Source organism: Brassica napus, chromosome A9, assembly GCF_020379485.1.
Source record: "Brassica napus cultivar Da-Ae chromosome A9, Da-Ae, whole genome shotgun sequence".
NCBI classification, from domain to species: Eukaryota; Viridiplantae; Streptophyta; class Magnoliopsida; order Brassicales; family Brassicaceae; genus Brassica; species Brassica napus.
In genome coordinates this window covers 17,466,113-17,474,765 of record NC_063442.1, presented here as the reverse complement: position 1 = coordinate 17,474,765, position 8,653 = coordinate 17,466,113, and positions in this window count along the sequence as shown.

The window sequence follows — 8,653 nt, the reverse complement described above, 5'->3', positions numbered from 1 at the left end:
GCTAAAATTATTTTTAGTTTATTTGGTTAAGCTAATAACATAGTTTTGTTGTGTATATCAAACCAATATTGCATAACAATACTTTTTGTGAAACTGATGAACCTAATCAATCGGTTAAATTAAACCAAAAAAATATGCTTACACGTTTGTTTGTAATTTGTTTTGAAGACGTAAGCCAATAAAAACTAAAAAGAAAATGTAATGATTTTTAAACTAAAACAAAGATTAATTCTTAATTTAACATATGTTTTACATAAACATCTAGATAAGAAGATAACATATATATATTTAGATGGTAACTAAGATTTATTTATTTTTATTCAGCTTCCTCATCGTCATGTTATATGTAGTCTCCAATAATAATTAAAAAAAAAACAAATTTTAAAGTCACCCAATGTGAGCTTCAGTGGTTTCTAGACCACGTAAAGCCACACCCTAACCAGTTTGTTGGAGCTCATTGCTACCTAGATTTAACTATTACAAAAGTAGCTTCGATTATATTACTTTATAATTATATATGAATGTATTTTAACTTTAAAACTGCCAATTATGTATTTGAATGTATAATACATATGTTATGTATTTTATAAAAAAGTTATAAAACGAAAAAATAAATTATGGGAATGCAAAAATGAAATATTGATAAAAACATACAGTAGATTACATTATTGGCAATAATATTACATCAAAAATTATTTTAACACTTTTTTTAACACATTACAATATATTGTATATAATTTTTTATCATTATTTAAACCAAAACCTCGTGAAAATTACTTTAACTACCTTCTACGGGCAGATTTTTTATTATTGTTTGGTTTTTTCTAAACAGTTTTCGGATGTATTTCTTTTGCACATCATCCAACGAAACATGTCACTAAGATTATTTTTAATGGTTATTTCTTTCTTTTTTCTTTTTGAAAAAGGCTTCAAGTTATTTCTATTTCTTATTCTAAAAGTATAGTACAATTTGCTCCAAAAAAAGTATAGTACAATTATTTATATGAACATATAATCTTGAGAAAAAGACTAAGATAGTACCAAACCAAGTTTTTGTTCCCAAAGTAGCACTCAAGGTTCAAAGTCACAAAAATAGGTTTCATGGTAAATATACACTTATACCCTTGGGTTAATTAATCCAAACCTTAGGGTTTAGAGTTAAGGGGGTGGGGTTTTGGAATTAGGGTTTAAAATTTTATAAAAAATAAAAATAAAAATTTTAAAAACAGTTTCAAAAAGTATTTTTAAATTATAAAAAGAAAATTAAAAAAAAAAAAATTCGAAAAAAAAAATTCAAAAAAAAATTATAAAAATTTCGAATCTGAAAAATATAATCTGAAACTATAAAAAAAAATTAATTTTTTTTTTTAAATTTTATTTATTTATATTTATTTTTGTTTGTTTATTTAATTTTAAACCAAGGGTATTAGGGATATTTTACCCTTTAATGAATGTTATTTTTGTGACTTTCTCCTTCTAATGCTATTTTTGTGACATAAACTTCAAAAGGTGCTATTATTGACAATTGCCCTATAATCTTTCATGAGACAGTGATTTAACAAAGGGAACTACATTTAGATGTAACGACGCGTTTCCTTTGTGTTATGCACTTCCAATGTAATTAAATTAATCATTTCTGTTTTCTTTTGATGAAAACCTTGTTTGTATACATGAAATGAATACCTGAATCTTTTTCCCTGCTACTCTTGCAGGTACAACACAAAATATTCAGGTTGTCACTGGAGATGATTTAGGCAACCCAAGTCTGATAACAAAACACAAAAGAAATAACGCTTTACTCATGAATGCTGGTTCAGTTCACGGTAAAATCTACCTTCTCTATTACTATACTTCCTTTTTTCCCTGCTCTGATTCTTGTTGTTTCTTTTTCTCGCAGTGAAAAAAATTTAGCCTAATTTTAAGACTAATCAGAGTTTAAAGAATTGTGGTTATTAGATCTCTTTGTCGTGCTCCTCATGGCAATGGCAGACCTATACATCATCATCATCATCCCAAGAAGCCAATATTTTCTTATTCTTCGCTGTCTGGTCTATGTTTTCTCAGCACAGTAAAAGACCAGAAGATTAACCAAGCCAAACCCTGAAGTTCCTCTTGTATAAAAAATTATCATTTTCGGGAAAAAATTCAATTTAAGTTCAATATGGTAAATTTATTGAGACATTTTGAATAAAGCTCAGAGCTTTGATCACTTGTTGTTTTCTCCAGTTTTGGTTCTGTTTTAAAATAAGTGAGACTAAGGAAACAATCCACGATGTTTCTATAAGTAAAAAACTGAGAACGGTTATGTGGTACATTTTTTGAAATGGTTTTGCGTTCCGACTTATGATGTTGATCTTATTTGGCAAACACATCAGCTCCACCCGTTAGCTTACTGTAATAATTTGGAGAAGCATGATTACAAAGATTCTGACCGAGGAAAAGGGAACAACCTCGATACTTAGTTTTTAATACAACTGCAGAAAATGAGGAAACATTTGGTAGAAGTTACTGGAAAGCCGGTGCAATATACCTGCACATGACACAACTTTGCCTTATGCTTCTAATGTTTTGCTAAAGAATCAACCGCAAAAGATAATTCCCTACATCTAATTCAATTTCAAGAGGTGGAAGTTGTTGAGTTAGTTTCTTCAGGGTTTCTTATTGTTTATAATTCAGTCTTGTGTTTTTTTAAAGACATGCTAGTTCGCTTGGAGAATATTGATGTTAGAAACATACCAGATGGAGATAAAGAAAAGCTCTCGGTTTTGTTTAGTAACCCAGCCTGATTCTCTTTTCCATGCTGATCAGTTGCCGTTGTGTAGGTTTTAGGATCAGCGGTATCTCGGCTTGTCGAGGAGCTGGATCAAGCTCGAGGAAATCTGCTCCTCATATCTCTAGAATCGTTGCTTAGTTTCCACACCGGTAGCAGTAATTTGGTGCACTAAACACTGTCACCACATTATTTTCCTGTTACCATAAATTTTTTGAAAGATCAGTGATTCAATCCACAGTTATGATAAGATAGACTGACCAATCATGCCTGTGGCAGAGCCTTGAGCAATTGAGATGAGCATTCATGACATGCCACCAGTTAAATCCTTCCATGAGAAGCTGATGTGCTCTTGTTATGAGACTGCGTCCATTGTTGTCACTGAAATTGGTCTGGTCCAAATAATAACCATCACCAAGTGGAGATAACCCACATCGATCAAGGGGACCAGCCATAAATCACAAATTGGTCCTTCGTGTTGCACATAGACATACTCCAAATAGATAACCAATAAGTTATTATTTTGATCTTTGAGAAAACAACCTAATAGTAATTTGGAAGTTAGCACTTGAACCTTGAGAGCGGAAGGAGGGAGAGACCCATCAAAAACTCATATTCAAATTCAATCCGAACTAAGGACCTGGGCAGGAAAAAGGGAGAAGGTGATAAATGGTGTAGTTGAAAATTACGTCTGATAAGGGGAAGATAATCGAAAAGGTCCAGGTGCATTCTCATACTTCCTGAAACACGTCATAAAAACCATAGCTGGATCAGAGAAGCAAAACACACATCAAACAGGGTAGTATTTTTTTTTTTTATTATTATTAAGCTTACACTTGAGTAATCTGCTGAGTCTTGAGATTCCCTCGCAATAGTGTAAAACTGAGAAAAGTCTGAGCAATTTCAAATTACACAACAAATCAAATGATCTATGACACACAGAGAGAACATATATTTTCAATCTTTGTGATAGCAGTGACAGCTAAATACGAAAACAGACGACCAAGGAGATCCATACCTGACAAGAGATTTTTGAGCAGGTGAAGAGGATCTCAAAGATGTAAAAGCATATCCCTCGTCTTAGAATCACCGGAAAGCCTCTCAAAGAAATAAACATAATGACACGAGGATTTAACCTAATTGAAATAAAGAATCAAAAAATGGAAAAATAATAAAATCAGAAGAGTAGAAGAATCAAAGAACTAAAAGACCTAAAACTCGAACTTCTTTATTTCTTCCTCTTGGATGCGACTTTTATTTTTATTTTGTAAGCAGAAGAGTTTTGATATTTATATTTCATCTCTCACATCTAAAAGCACTCTGGGGAGATGAAGAGAAAAATCAGAATGAGAGCGAGTGAGTCATGAAGGTAGGATTAAAGTTTAAACAATGTAATTGAATGACATCGGATGGATCGTAATTAAACGGTTAATTGCAGTGATTGGAAATGTCGCCCGTGAATTGTAAGAGCCGGAGACTACGGTGATGGAAATTGAAATTGGATGGAGAGCTGGACTCTTTAGTAATGAGCCAATTTTCATTATTATCAGCCCATATGAGAGTTAACATTCTATTTCGACTACAAAATGAGTGACATGGCATAATAGAGCTTCATAATTGGTCGATTTTTTAATCCTATGTGGCATAGCTCTCCTTTAAGCTTATTCTCCTTTTAATATTGTTAGATAGTAAGTAATTATTGAAATGTATAAATAAAAAATAAATAAAAATATTTTTTATAGTTTTCAAATTATACGTTTTCAAATTCAAACTTTTTTATAATGTTTTTTTTAATTTTTCGACATTTTTTAATTTTTTCAAAAAAAAATTTTGAAATTTAAAAATTCTTTTTGAAACTATTTTTATGAATTAAAAAAATTATTTATTTATATACACATTAGATTTTTAAACTTCACATTCCAAAACCATATCCCATCCCCCAACTCTAAACCCTAAATCTATATTAGTTAACCCTAGGATTATAAGTATTTTTTTACCTCTTTAAAAATGAGGGTAAACATGGTTAAGGTAAACATGAAAATAAGTATTAGGAATATGGTATTTTAGGCAATTTCCCAAATTTTATAAAGTTTATTTAATAATTTTAGATAAATACTAAATAATAAGAATAGACAACAATATATTCTTAAATTTGTTAGCTTTTCAAAATATATAGTTTTATAGTAAGCTCAAGATAAATATTAAATAAATAATGAAAATATTGAAGTACTCTCATTTTATAGATTCAGAAGATATATAATTTTTTTTTGTCACACATATTAAAACAGACTCATATAGACTCTGTAAACTAGGCTGGTAGCTCCGTACTCATATGAACAACAAACGATTGTTGTTTTTTTTGCAGTGTGTGCGAGACTGTCCATCCTTGTATTCTGCATCTGTGGTATATAAATGAGCACTGAGCTATTGAAACTTCTCCTAAGGATTTTTATGTCTTACAAAATAATTTGCAAAAACTTGTTTTTCTTCTGGTTCCGAAATCATCTTCACCAACTGGGAACAATCCGTTGCAAATGCAACAGGAAACTGTGGTAGATTCTTCATACATTCCATACCCCAAATGAGAGCTTCTATTTCCGAGTGAAGTGGCAACTGATTCACTCTTGTATTCCTAGCTCCCATCAAACTCTCATTCTATTTATTTTATGTGGTATATAATAAAATTTAAATAATATTAGCATAGATATATATTTTATTTTTAATATGACTATCTATTTAATAAATATTTTTACTTATATGGTTTTATTATTATTTGTAATTTTTAATAACAAAAACTTTAAAACATAGATAACAAAAAATTTAAAATGTGAGACGTTTAATAGTAATTTATAATCGTTTTTAAAAATTTAATGAAAATTTCAAAATTAAAATATGAAGTTCTTAATATTTTTAAAAATATTTTGAATTAAAATATTTATGTATTTTTATAAGGTATATAGTTTAATTTAAACGATATTATAACTATATTTATATTTTAATCTGTCTATTCATTAATTGGGATTTTCTACTCATATAGTTTAATAATTAGTTTAACTTGTCATAACAAAAATGTTAAACCATTGATACACAATTTTCATTGTGGGATTTTCAATAGTTTTAGTAATTTATAGTCTTTTTAAAAATTTAAAATATAACATATACTGAAAATCTAAATTTTTATTATTATATTATTACTCTGGTTCTTTAATTTATTTAATAATATAAAATTAAATAAAAATGATAGTGGATACACAAATTTTTATGAAAACTTTATTATTCAAAATCATTAATTTTCATATATACTTTAGTCACATTAGGTAGTTCTGTAGTTTTCATTGAAATAAAGTATGAAGAACATTAATAATTATTTTTATGATTAGTTAAGTAAAAAAATTAGTATATATTTAGATAGACCAACATATTTCTCTAAGAATTTTAAAACTTATTTTGGTGATTACACGTGACTACCTTAAATGTTGTAATGATTCTGAAATAATATATAAGAGATTTTTTCTATGATTTCTACCTAATTATAGACAATAGGCCAAAGGCCATAAGTCTGCTTATATAAATCAAACTAGATGATTTTCCGCAATATCGCGGGATAATATCATATAAATATTATTTGCGGTAAGTTAGTTTTGTATATATTTGAAATTTAAAACAAATTTGATCAATTAAATTTGTTCATAAAAATTAATAACAACTTTTGATAGGTTAATAATATATGAATAACATTAAATTTTATTATAATACATTAATCATTTTAAAACAGGCATCTCATATTTATGAAAAAGTTCAAATTAAAAAAGAGAAACTACCATATATGAGTTTGATATATCTATCTAGTATTTATGTTAAATACAGAAAATAGTAAGTTTGAAAAGATTTTATTATATTACTTGGATACAGTATAAATTTATTTGGGATTTAACCAAATATTATTTTTTTGTCATCACAAATGTTAATTATTAAATATAGTTTAGTTGTGTACACAATTAATCAACAATATAAAATTGATTTCAAAACATTCTGAAATATAATATAACAGATCATGTAAACATTCTCAAGAAATTATTTGTATGTTTATTTATTTTTATATTAAATATAATATATTACTTAATAGAGTAAGGGTTCTAATAGAAATATATCTATAAATTCAGATAATTTGAAAAATCTTCAGAATACAGATAATTTGTTGTATTATAGCTACATATTCATAGTCTGATAAAGTTGAAAATTATGTAAACTGCAATCAAATATAATATTATTTTATTATCAACAACTACAAATTACCTATTTAAAATAAACTAATACATAATTGAACATTAAAACACATATTCTATAAAAATATTATTTTGAAGACTGCCCTAAGAAAAATATTTAATATAATATAATATTTAATATAATATAATACATAAAAAAATTTGAAAATATATTCTTAGAATTATATTCTAATCTTATTTCTACTTATTTAATTATTAATATATGTTCTAAAGATACAATAGATGTTATATTTATAATATATGAAGTTAACCTAACAACACATACAGATGGAACTTAGTTCATTGATATTATTTGTTAGAGAATTAGGAAGATCTTACAGTTTTGATCAATAGTGACATACAATTCATTATGCATATATATATATATATATATTATTTTTTCTTTGAGAAAGTATGAAGCACAATAATTAAATTACAAATATAGTATGTATATACGACAGGGTTTATACTATTCAAAACTTCTTACAAATTGGTTAATGTAAAGTACGCTATATATTCTATAACAATTATGATTTTGAAGATGGGTCGAGCAAAAAATATTTTGATTTTTTAATACTTATTTCTACTTATTTAAATTGATAACTCTTTAGTTAAAATTACAAGATCGTGAAAAATAAGTAAAATTATTAAAAATTATAGAAAACGTGACAAATCAGCAAATTCATTTTTCAAATAATAGTACATATAAGAAATATGAAAAAATAATAGTACATATAAGAACTATTTCTGGCCCATTGAAAATCAGCAATATACCTTCTCATTTCTCTCCTAATGAAAATTCTATCAAAATACCCATTAAACACCCAACATCTATCTCGACCCATCTCACAGAGTATAAACCGTCTACTAGTTCTTGAGCTTTGGTTAGAGCAAAGATCTTTTCAAAAAAAAACCATTTATTCTTCAGCCTTTGAATTTTAAAGAATTTTCAAAGAATGTGTGGGGGACATAAGTTTCTCAAGATTTCAAATAGCATTTCGGTTTGAAAGACATAAGTTTCTTGACTTTCCATGAACGATTTGCATACTCAAAAGATTTAGCTCTGCTGGCAAAAGATGTCATAGACATTACAATCTTACCACAAAATAAACGCACAGTGCAGTAAAAAAATCAGTTAGAAAATATGGTAAACATAATGTCAAGCAAAGGTGTCTTCACGATCTCCCTCAGTGATGTCAGCCTCCACCATGTTGCTAAACTCTAGGAAATGAATGGGTTGATGTTCCTCATGATAGATTGATAGTACTCCTTTGGGGATCCAAGTTTGACGCTGTATTTCATGCCCTGTTTCTCAATCTCAGCTATCTGCTGCCTCTGTTGAGAGGGTGGGGTAATCTCAGCTCCAAGGATAATATCTCTGATCTCTGATTGTGTAAAAGCTGAGGTATTCACATTGTTCTTCTTTGCGTAGTCAGAAAGGATAAGATCCATTAGTGCTAGCTACCTCCACCTGAATTTATACATAATTGTGAATTAGGAAAGAGATGCATCATATACTGTAAATAACTCAACACCAGTAAAAACTGTGTAGATAGAGAGAAAATAGGTAAACATGGATCTTATCGAATAAAATATAAGAACATGGAAAGAAACTAAG